General features: G+C 36.9%; 1 protein-coding gene across 5 annotated transcripts in view; it reads left to right on the forward strand.

The window, feature by feature from the left end:
* The window catches only part of LOC108968088, a 133,693-nt gene that overhangs the window by 53,373 nt on the left and 67,672 nt on the right, over nucleotides 1–12,648 (forward strand). The gene's annotated exons all lie outside the window — the stretch shown is intronic.

Raw genomic sequence — 12,648 nt, forward strand, 5'->3', positions numbered from 1 at the left:
TACTATCAGTCTTTTTAGAAGCTGAGCAGCTTCTTGAAAAGAAAGTGACGTTTGCAAAATTTCAAAACGATATCTTAAAAACTGAGGGACTGGTTMGTATATATAGACAGACGGACAGACAGACACACAGACGGACATGGCTAAATCGACTCAATTCAACATACTGATCATTTATAAATAGTAGGGTCTGCAGCGCTTCCTTCTGGGTGTTGCAAACTTCGTGGCAAACTTAATATACCATGTTCATGGTATAAAAATGCGAATTTCGTATAACAATCAGGTTTAGAGCCCCGTACTACTTCGCCGGTGTGAGTTTCGACTTTGTCGCAATGGGCACTTTTCAAATTTTCAGAGAATTTTTTTAGGGTATTTCCAATGAAATTTCATGGGATTGAAAACTAACACCCTAATGTATATATATAGTATGTCGTTGCAGTCGTATACCTCCAGTGCTACCGATCACATTGTGTTAAACCATTTAGTGTTGGAAAGGTGAGACTTTAAGCATCATTTAACCAAAAACAAAAACACACTCTGGGAAGTTGAAAATAATAACGAAATTCTCCACATTTTGAAACTTTTGTGTAAAAAGGAAAAAATGTCACGCAAGCCCCCCCCTATGAAATTTGTGAAGTTTACTTAGAGGATGCTATATCATTTCTTGTAGCACAACAATGGTTCGCTCGCTTCCGTTCTGGAAATTTCGATGTGAAATATGCACCTCGCTCTGGTCAAAATATCGTTGAAGAAGTCGATGAAGTCATAGAAAAGATTGATCACGACCGTCACATAAACAGCCATGACATATCTAAGGAACTCAACTTTCATTATCAAACGGTTTAGAACCATTTAAAAAAGGTTGGCTATAAAAAGAAGATCGATGTTTGGGTACCACATGAAATGTCTGTGAAAAATTTATTGGACCGAATTAAAATCTGCAATTCTTTGCTGAAATTAAATTAAATCGAAACATTTCTGGAGCAAATGGTAACAGTAGACGAAAAATGGATCAAATACGACAATAGTGTACGAAAAAGATAATGGTCCAAGTCTGGTGAAGCTCAATATATGAACGCAAAGCCAGCATTGACGCCTCGAAAGGTTATGCTGAGTGTTTAGTGGGATTGAAAATCAATAATCCACCATTAGCTGCTCCAGCCTGGTCGAAGGATTCAGTCTTCATTTTACTGTCAACAACTGATGGGATTCGAGCAAACAATCGAATAAAACTGCCTGAACTGATCAATAGAAAAGTCTTCGTCTTGCAATAGGACAACGCTAGACCACACACATCTTTGATGTCTCGGCAAAAACTGGGAGAGCTTGGCTGGAAAGTTTCGGTCAATGCAGAACTCCCTTAATGAAGTAAAGTTGGCTTCAAGAGAAGCCTGTGAAAATTACTTGCCGCAGTTTTCGCAGAGAAGCCAGAAAAGTTTTACACTAATGGAGTTAGTTAGAATAGTTTTACCAAAATGGTACATATTTGGTTCATTACAAATATAAAAAAATGAGTTGAATTTTGATTAGAAATACGAAAAGACTTTTTCGACCACCCAATATATACATACATCTTATATGTACATAAAAATGAATCACAAAATGTGTTGGTAAGTGCATAACTGAACAACGCCAGGACCAATTTGGCCAATTCCTTTTTCTAAATTTTCGCTGAAGCTCAAAGATGGTTTTTACGGCGAAAAAAAATTCGATAATTGCCGGAAAATACCTAGAAACAGCCCTTTTCTTTTTCCCATACAAACGAACGAATGTTTGTTTGTTAGTAACGCTAAGAAAACGGCTGCACCAATCTTGATGAAATTTTCAGAGGTTATTCGCTGTGGATCGGGGAAGGTTCAGAACTAACAAAAATAAAAATGCTTTTCGTGTGGAAAATTATTATAAAATTATTATAAAATAAAATTAAATCCATAAGAATTTTAATTAACTCTAACCTTCACACTGCTCCAGGAAAATCAACCATCAAGACGACGAAAACATCTAAAAAGTCCACAAAATAACTCCCAATATTGGTTATATAGGTACTACCTTGAGTTTTCATCCCATTTTTATACTCTCGCAACAAAGTTGCTAAAGAGAGTAATATAGTTACTAAAAGAGTTAGATATAGGACTATATATACCAAAGTAATCAGGGTGACGAGTAGWGTTGAAATGCGGATGTCTGTCTGTCCGTCCGTCCGTGCAAGCTGTAACCTGAGTAAAAATTGAGATATCTTGATGAAACTTGATACACGTATTTCTTGGCTTCATAAGAAGGTCAAGTTCGAAGATGGGAAAAATCGGCCCACTGCCACGCCCACAAAATGGCGGAAACCGAAAACCTATAAAGTGTCATAACTTAGCCGTAAATAAAGATATTAAAATGAAATTTGGCACAAAGGATCGCATTAGGGAGGGGCATATTTGGAAGCAATTTTTTTGGAAAAGTTGGCGTGGCCCCGCCTACTAACTTTTTTATACATATCTCGAAAACTACTATAGCTATGTCAAGCAAACTGTATAGAGTCGTTTCTTTTAAGCATTTCCATATACAGATCTAAAATGGAAGAAATCGGATGATAACCACGCCCACCTCCCATACAAAGGTTATGTTGAAAATCACTAAAAGTGCGTTAACCGACTAACAAAAAACGTCAGAAACACTAAATTTTACGAAAGAAATGTCGGGAGGAAGTTGCATTCAGGTTTTTTTAAAAATTGAAGATGGACGTGGCGTCGCCCACTTATGGACCAAAACCCATAGCTCAGGAAGTACTCCACTGATTTCAATGAAATTCGGTATATAATCTTTTCTTAACACCCTGATGACACGTACTAAATAGGTGTGAAATCGGTTGACAACCACGCCTGAAATCTCGATTATCACTTTATCATGCGAGAGTATAAAATGTTCGGTGACACCCGAACTTAGCTCTTCCTTACTTGTTTTGTTTTGGTTTTTAATTATTTAAAATGTTCAAATTTGTCATTTGCGTTCTTTATTCTGGCTTTCCAAAAACAAAAAATGCTGAAAACTATGCAGTGAAAATGTTATGTGTGTTTCACACAAAGTGATCAATTACAGATTGAAATTTGTTACGATYCTCTTCGTGGTCGCGCTAATATCGATCGGCGTTCTTTTTGCCATCAACGTATGGCAGCCCAAGGCACATGACCGAGTACTTCCAGGATGCGATGACATACCTGCGGAACTATGGATCGCGGTCAATCAGCAAGCGATCGTCACGATAGCACAGCACGACATTTCAAACAACGCTTACTATGATCGATGGACTTTATCTTGAGGCAACCTATGGTATATTTGGTGCTATTAGATGCTGGATGTTCTTTGTTGAGTTGCAAAAACGAGGTTTGCCGCAAGCACTCTTCTTCTTTGGATGGTGGATTATGGTTACACCAGATCAAATTGATGAAATCATTTCTGGGGAAAGAAAGATCCGGGATTGTGCAAGGTGATGAAAACCAATATGGTTCATGGACTTTGCGGCATCACAATCCCACTTCGGTTTGTATGTCTGACAATAAATGCACGAAACACCATTAAGGTGCTTTTTTTTTGGAAACACAAACTAGAAATGATGGATAGAGTGCAGATGACAGTGGCAGAACATTCAGCATTCAAAGGTGACAATACATGGATCGCACTATATTCACCACTATTGTCTAATTCACATTCAAAACTCATATCAATGTTGAGTATTGCAGTTTGGTGAAAACGATAAAATACGTTTGTAAATACGTCACCAAAGGAAGCAACAAATGGGTCGATAAATGAACAGCAATGAATGGCTAAAGATTGTATTTCAACACAGAGAATATAGTACAGCCAGTGAAAACACCGCCAGCAACAAAATTGACAATGGCGAGTTTTGTATCAACTTTCGTCAGTGATCCATTTGCGAGAACATTGCTCTATTCGGAAATACATTGATATTATACATGGAATGCAATGTTAAAGAAATAGTTTCGCAGAAAGTAAGGCCAACCAATAGATCGACATCCAGTGTTACCGACTAATGCATTAGGTCGTATTTGCACAATCCACCGGAAAAACGACGATTGCTTCTACCTTCAGTTGCTATTGATTAATGTACGCCGTTCAACTTTATTTGAATCATTGCGTACTGTGAATGGTACGGTGAGTGCAAGTTTTGGAAAAGTGAGCCAGCAATTAAAATTGCTGGAACATGATAATCACTGGAATCAAACAATGGACGATTCGATAGCTACTTCGAATGCAAATGAAGTTCGCGAACTTATCGCGATAATTATTGCGGCATATCAGCCTTCAAATCCGCGTCAGTTATAGGATATGAACAAAAATGGCATTACTGAAGACATTTTACATCCTATTCGCTAAGAATTGGAAATGGGTCAATTTCATCTGCCGTTTATCAATTTAGGAAAGATAAACTCATCACGAATGTTCGGACATCGGCCAAATTATCGTAACGACGATAGCTGCAAAAAATATCGATGTTATTGACCTAAACTGGAAGATTCGAACATAAATTCCGGGAGGTTTGCGCTCATACAAATCGATCGATCGTCTTGGCAATGAAGACGACGGCGTGAATTATCCAGTAGTATTTCTCAATTCCTTGGAGAGGCTTGGCATGGCACCACATTATTTGCGTTTCAAAGTTAGATCTGACCATTCTAGTTCAAAGGTATTCCGTTTCCAGTGAAGATTGCATTTGAGATGACAATCAACAGGAGACAAGGATAGTCGCATAGTGTGTGGCATAAATTTGGAAATGTTATGTTTTTCACACGGCGATAGTTGGAAAACCATCTTTTCTGTAGACCGGAACAGAAACCAAAAATGGTATTTATCGAGCTGCGTTACATTGAAAAAAAAAAACATGAAATGATAAATTCAACTTTCTTTTCATTTCAAAACATATAATTTTACGCTGGACAACGGCTGCGGGGTCAGCTAGTATTATATATAACTCACATAATGAACGACTTATTCGTCATAAGGCTTTTTGAAAAAACGAAAATAACTTTATTTACTTAGTATATGGTAGTGGAGTTAATGCTTATAGACGGATCTATTGACTAATTTTAACTATATTTAGCAATGCTACATATTATTAACATACCATAAGCTATTAACATGCTCTCTCAGTTGTATTACCGTGCGATTCTGTACTGTGATACAGTATCAAGTCTCTAAATTTGAGATTTCAAGTTAGAGGCAATTTTTGAGACTTGAAACGATTTTGCTATTCTGTAAGTGATAGTCACAAAATTTATTACATTTCATTATTCCGAGATGTTTTTATACTTGAATGAAAATAAATATGTCGATAACAAATATTAAATTTTCTATAACAAAGTCAAAAAACATAATTATCAATAAAAATAAAAATAAAAATATCTGTTGAATTTGTTTCATAATATTAACGAAATTTATGTAAAATATAAAAAAAACGACAATCGATTAATATCTATGGTGATCTCTATTCAGTATATTCAAAATGGCAGACAAGTGCTCTTTCTCGTTTTTTGACTTGCTAACTACCAGGTCTCAAATTTGAGGCAATATTTTGAGACTAAAGCTAGAAACTGTTTAGTGAATAATAACTAGTCACAAATTGAGATTTTACCACAAAATATCTCAAATAGAGATTAGAGACTGGTTACATTTAATTACAGTACAATTACTATCATCAATATAAATTTAATAAAGTCGGCCGGATATTCGAAAAACGTGAAAATTGGTTGTATGAAGGATAGGGCAAGTTTTCACCCGATTGGTCTCTTATTTTAACAAAGGTAACGTAACAGATTGGCCAATGTATGCGATATAAAGTAAACCGAAAATCTTTGTATTAAGTATATGGCGTTTAAGATAAGCCTTCATCCGATTCAACCTACTTATGGCATGCACATAAACTGTTATAAGAAAAAAAATTTGCTTCATATTTCAAAAACATATCTCACAGAGAACGGGTCACGCGCCGCCTTACTTTTTTGCCAAATAATATGTGTACCAAGTTTCATCAAGATACTATATCTTAATTTTTACTCAAGTTACAGCTCACACGGACGGACGGACGGACATATAGACAGTCACTCTGATTTCAACTCGTCTTGTCATCCTGCTCATTTACATAAGTATTATATATCTATCTCGTTTAGTTCTAGGTATAAATTAACCGTTATATGGACAAAACTATTATACTTTTTGTACCCTCAGAAGATATGTTTAATATCTTATTGTACACTTCTCTAGACATGTATGTATACGTACGTGTTTGTGCACAAAGAGTCAAAGTATGCAAATTTCATTAACTTTGTTCTTGTTATCGGAAACTTGTATTTTTCACTATCTTTACAAATGCATAAAGAAAAAGTTAAGAGCAGTTAACTATTTTCAATAAATGGTTAGGATGATAATAGAAGTTGAAATCYGTGTGACTGTTTATCTTTCCGTTCCGTTACAGGTAAAACAAAGCAATTTATTGACGGCTCATGTCATGGATATACAAGCACATTTATTCCCTTCATAACTCTAAAACTGAACAATAACATTCGGAAAAAGTATCTGCAGCATGATATGGCCAAATATAAGGGCTAAAATCATTTCCAATATCTGGTAAACAGTTCGTAGAAAAAAATGAATGCATGATGTACGGGTGTGTGTGTGTTCTTAGAACATAATTTCAATTATTGCAGGTGGGTGCCCACTCATTTTAATATCCGCAAAAGTACACATCGAAACGGAAATGGTTTGCGGTTAAGCTACAGCGTTATTGTACATCCAATTTACAGTGAACTCGCAATAACTAGAACATTTAAAAGTAATTTATTATTAAAAATGTGAAGAATATGATAATAAAAATTTATTTATTTTATAGTTGAAAACATATCAAATTCTAAATGTTAAGCATTTTAATACGAACTGGCTTCATCCAYCTCAGTTGTCAGTAACTCATAATAATATACTTTTGTATGAATGCAAGTACGATGCAAAATAAATACTAAAATCCTAATTTTAAGCTCGAATGACAACTGTCTGTAAAGGGGGCTTATAAAATCACACTTCAATTATGATATACCAATATACATTTACAATCCAAAAAATTCGCCTATAGAAAAATAAAGAAATGTTTAGTTTTACATATGCGAATACTCGCCAACTAGATTAACAACTTCGACTTTTAAATTAATTGAAAAATCTAAAACAGGGAAATATGAATTTAAGTTGCATTTATATTCTTCTATTGAAACAACTAATACATAAAATCTCAGTGTGGATTTATATGCCTAAGGATGACAGTTATTTTCAGCATATCCAGATATGTATTGCTTATCGAATATTTTCCATTATTTGTTAATGTTATAGTATTCACAGTTACAACAGTTACCCAACAATAAAACTAAGGTAAGAAACTAACAACACCCATGAATTATGACCACTGTCGCATGGAAAAGTGTCAAATGTATATTATCATTATCAAATCTGCAAATGACTCACAACACATTGACGATAGTACCGTACCACTTGTCCGCTTATTTACACAGATGAATGATAATAGTGATAAACCAAATATTTACAAAAGAGGGAGTTTTTCAAAGTAAAGGTTCTGGTTGCAAGCCAAGTCCAATTGACTCGCTTTAGTATAATTAATAAAATCGGAACAATCAAAAATATATGAGAGGCAATACTTGTGTCAATAGGAAATATTGGAAGGATTCATTTTTATTTAAATGTAAATTTCTATTAGAAGATGACCTAGCCAAGGTAGTAGGAAGCGAAGAATGAGATACTTGTGGAGTTTGGTCTTTGTTCGTCGAAAGAATATTTACTTTTCGATTGCCTACTCAGTCCAAAGATTATTCGTTGAATATCAAGACTAACTTTGTTCTTGGTATTGATGTTGGTTAGATAGACCATATTATTTACGACGTGGTGGACAAGTCGTAAATTCGATGACCGTTTGTTTGAGTCGAATGATATCAATATCTAGTCACATGATAAGGAGTCTCCTGTGCGAAACCTAGTTTGACATAGAGGTAAGAAAAGGTTCTTCCGGATCGGGGCAGAAGTCGGTGTTTCTTAACACACCCATATTAGATTTGCTGAAATACTTCTCATGCTGGCGAAGGCTACATTAAAATCGAATAAGACATCTCCTTCCAATTTCAAGGTTTTAAGCCATGAGAGACCCCTCTTTTTATGACGACCATGGAAAACGAAATAAGGACTATGAATTGAGGGAATGCACCTGGAATATCCTGTCTCTTAATTGAGAAGGTGCCGCCACCCAGCTGGCTGATGTTCTCGTAAAAATAAAGGCTGACATCAGCTATTCAAACACGGCGGCGAAGAACTGATAAGGAGCATGCATCAGCTTCTTTGTAAAATATGGTGGGGTGAAAACATGCCCAACGATTGGTATTTAAGTGTGCTATGTCCAATCTATAAAACAGAAGACCCCACAATCTGGGCCAACTACCGTGGGATAAGCCTTTTTAACATCGCGTATAAGCGTAATGTGTGAAAGATGAAAGCCCACCGTCAACAAACTGATTGGACCTTATCAGTGTGGCTTTAGACCTGGCAAATCAACAACCGACCGGATATTCACCATGCGCCAAATTTTGGAAAAGACCCGTGAAAGGAGAATCGAGACAAACCACCTTTTCATCGATTTCAAATCTGCTTTCGACMGAACGAAAAAGAGCTGCCTTTACGCCGCGATGTCTGAATTTGGTATCCCCGCAAAACTAATACGGCTATGTAAACTGACGTTGAGCAACACCAAAAGCTGCGACAGAATCGGGAACGACCTCTCCGAACCGTTCGATGCCAAACGAGGTTTCAGACAAGGCGATTCCTTATCGTGCGACTTTTTCAACCTGCTTCTGGAGAAAATAGTTCGAGCCGCAGAACTAAATAGAGAAGGTACCATCTTCTATAAGAGTGTACAGCTGCTGGCGTATGCCGATGATATTGATAGCATCGGACTCAACACCCGCGCCGTTAGTTCTGCTTTCTCCAGACTGGACAAGGAAGCAAAGCAGATTGGTCTGGCAGTGAACAAGGGCCAGTCGAAAAATTTCCTGTCATCAACAAACAGTCGTCGCACTCGCGACTTGGCTCTCATATCACTGTTGACAGCCATAACTTTGAAGTCGTAGATAATTTCGTGTATCTGGGAACCACCGTAAACACCACCAACAATGTCAGCCTGGAAATCCAACGCAGGATAACTCTTGCTAACAGGTGCTACTTCGAACTGAGTAGGCAGTTGGGAAGCAAAGTCCTCGACGAAAAAAACCCAAACTCTATAAGTCACTCATAATTCCCGTCYTACTATATGGTGCAGAGGAGAGAGTTTTCGAATATCGCATTCGATGGAACGATGAGCTGTATGAGATATATGACGGCATTGACATAGCGAATTAAAAGACAGCGGCTACGCTGGCTAAGTCATGTTGTCAGAATGGACGAAAACACTCCAGCTCTGAAAGTATTCGACGCTGTACCTGGCGGGKGGGACAGAAGAAGAGGAAGACCTCCACTCCGTTGGAAGGAGAGGTGGAGAAATATCTGGCTATGCTCGGAATATCCAATTGGCGCCACATAGCGAAAAGAAGAAATGACTGGCGCGCTACCAATTAAGAAGAAGAAGACATTCGGATAGACACCAATGAGTTTTTTTGACGCTGAGCTTTATTAAAGAAAATTTACCCTAGATAATTGGCGTCGTTTGTGGACTCGCCTTTTTCAGCCGTACCTAAGGAGCTTGAAATGCCGTTACCGAAACCGTCCTATACCGAATTGTTGTTAAATGCTTCCGGTGAGCAGAATTGTAACTTGAGTAGAAAATCGATCGTTTTTCAAAGGATGCGTACGCTCCGAGGACCCGGTCAAGAACCCTAAAAACATTTTAGTCCATCTATCACAACGTAATCGATCTGTTTTGAATTTTTCCATCCGGACAAGTAGTTTGATGGGTTTCCTTGAAATTTAGCACTACATTGGACAACTTTGGTTATATGGCACGTGGGTGCAAATCTGTGTTATGCAAGAGAATTTCACTTCAATGAGAATTTTGACTAAGACGTTTAACAACCGGTGTGAATGCCAGTTCTTAATAAGTAAGTCTCTCTTCCACAAAGAAACCCACACCGAACTTGTGACCTTTTATATGGCCGCTGTGGTGGTCAGAAAGACCTACCCGTATCTTTGTCTCATCAGCCTTTACTCTTACAATGACAATAACCAGTTGAGCAGCGGCAACACGTTCTAACTACAATAAGAGGTTTAAACAAAGAGTATCGCGAATTGAGAATTTTCGCGTGTTACGTGTATTCGAATATACGCATTTAGAATATTGTGGCATTTGGTGAAATTACCTTAGACAAAAGCAACGTTTATSGGTGGTGCACAATGCTCTCAGAGGGTCGAGAATATGTGAACAAAGAGCGTGCAGGTCGACCAAGCAAGGCAAGAAATGACGAAATCGATTAATTCGATTACAGAGGCGTCATGCATCATGAGTTCTTGTCAAAGAGTCGGAGTGTAAGTTATGCGTAATTTGCACGAAGTAATTCGTCAGAAATCTCCGGATTTATGGAGGAATTTAGTTTGGCTTTTGCATCATGATAACGAAACTGCTCAGACATTGTTGTTTGTGAGCGAAAATATGTCGAGAAACAGCATATTAATCGTGCCTTATCTACTGTATTACGTCGACCTGGCCCCTTTGGCTTTTTTATTCCCAAAATTAAACATATCCATGAAAGGAAACCGTACGCTACGGTTGCGAAGATRAAAACTTTAATAAAAGAATGAGCTATAAAATAGCACAAAAAATTACTTCTTTAAGTGCTTTGAGGATTGGAAAAAACGCTGCCAGTACAATATATCTAAGAGTGATTACTTTGAAGGGGACCAAATAGTTGCTCTGGAATAAATACACACTTTCTGAAGAAATACAGAATTGGCGTTACTTTTTAAACAAAGCTCATATAAGTAAACTGCGGATTTGATTTACAATAACACGTTGATCACTCCATCCACTCATTAACTGATGCTTTTCTACCCCAGCAATATATGTGAATCCTAATAACTTTATTTCTCATAAGAGTAACGGTAATAATAGTTTTATGAAGTTCGTCCTCATCTTTAGCATTATTAAAGGCACAACCGCACATGGTATATAGGCAGAGGAGCTATTATCCACATCATATGCACGTAGGGAAAAGTAGTGCGGCAAATGGGTTACGACTTTTTGGGACATTACCATTATCGTCCAAAGGCTGCATTTATACATATACACTGCAACATATTGCATGTAACATTTCACTTAGAATATAAAAGGCCATTAATAGGACAAGACTCTTGCACCAGTGACCTTAAAATTTGGAAGGAGCATTTTGTGGGAGCAAATGTGAGAAAGGACAAGAATGTTGGTGAAATTGTTACTGTTCCAAACTGTAGCTGAAGAATATAACACTCATAAATTCCACAATATGTACAATATATGCACATCGTATKTTCTATATAAAGCACCGCAGCTTAATAGTCTGCCCTTCCGTTTTCTGAAAGATCTTTCTGGCTTACTGGCCAACTATTTTTGTTATTTTCTTAAGAGGGTGTAGGAAGAGGGAGATGAAGATTAATTTCTGTGCCGAAAGAGGAAATAGCTACAGACTTCAACTTACCCATAAAGTTTTGCAAAATCGCACGACGTAGTATAGTATAAGATGTGTAGCCACGTATGTATGTGCTTGATTTTATCCCGTATATTGTCCACTAAACTTACTTACGGCTCTCTTAAATTCTTATGACAAAGATTTATGAAGTTGGCTCTAATAAGATATGGGTTATAAATTTAATGCATTGTTGAGTGCTTGAGTATTTTCGGAGCGTACGAAAATTAGAAGCAAGTCAGCGTAGTTCAAACGTCGTGACAGAAGAGTTAGTTTACAGAAAAAAATGTTGGTGTTACTGTTATTGCTCGGTTTTAACTTTAGACTTTAAATGGTGTGGAAATTTGCTAAACATGCCAATAAATATATCAATAGCTCAACTCTCGTAATAAGAATCACTATTGCTTACGTAAATATTAGGGTTACAGTAAGTCATCCATAGAAATATATATGTATGTATGTATGTATATACGGTTATCAAAATTCTTTCTTATATTTCATGAATTATTTATAAAATAAAAAAACAAAATGAACCTGAAAAGAGGTTCCACATTTGAAAAGAACACGGCCTGACACATAATTGGCGCTCCAAAAATTAAATCCATAAGCTTTTTAGTTAACCCCAGTAAGTTTGGGAATTCTTTCAACAATGACGAGTTGCTGATTCGGAGGAGGGTTTGGAGACGTTCAAGTTAAATCTACCCGAGATTTTGCTTCAATATTGTGAACGGATGAAACATTGCTCCATCCGAGTCACCCGAGTGGACTGAACAAGATGAACCCGCTCCAAAGCATGGAAAAATAAAACAGTTGGCTAACACGGTTAAGGCGTCTGTATTTTGGATTGCCCATGAAATAATTTTGTTTTACTACCTTAACCGTTCGAATGGCGAAATCGCCGAAAAACGGCCAAATTAAAAAAAAAAGAAACTCTTGTTTCATCAAGAAAACT

This window comes from Bactrocera latifrons, unplaced genomic scaffold (assembly GCF_001853355.1).
Source record: "Bactrocera latifrons isolate USDA-ARS-PBARC rearing strain unplaced genomic scaffold, ASM185335v1 scaffold_200, whole genome shotgun sequence".
NCBI lineage: Eukaryota > Metazoa > Arthropoda > Insecta > Diptera > Tephritidae > Bactrocera > Bactrocera latifrons.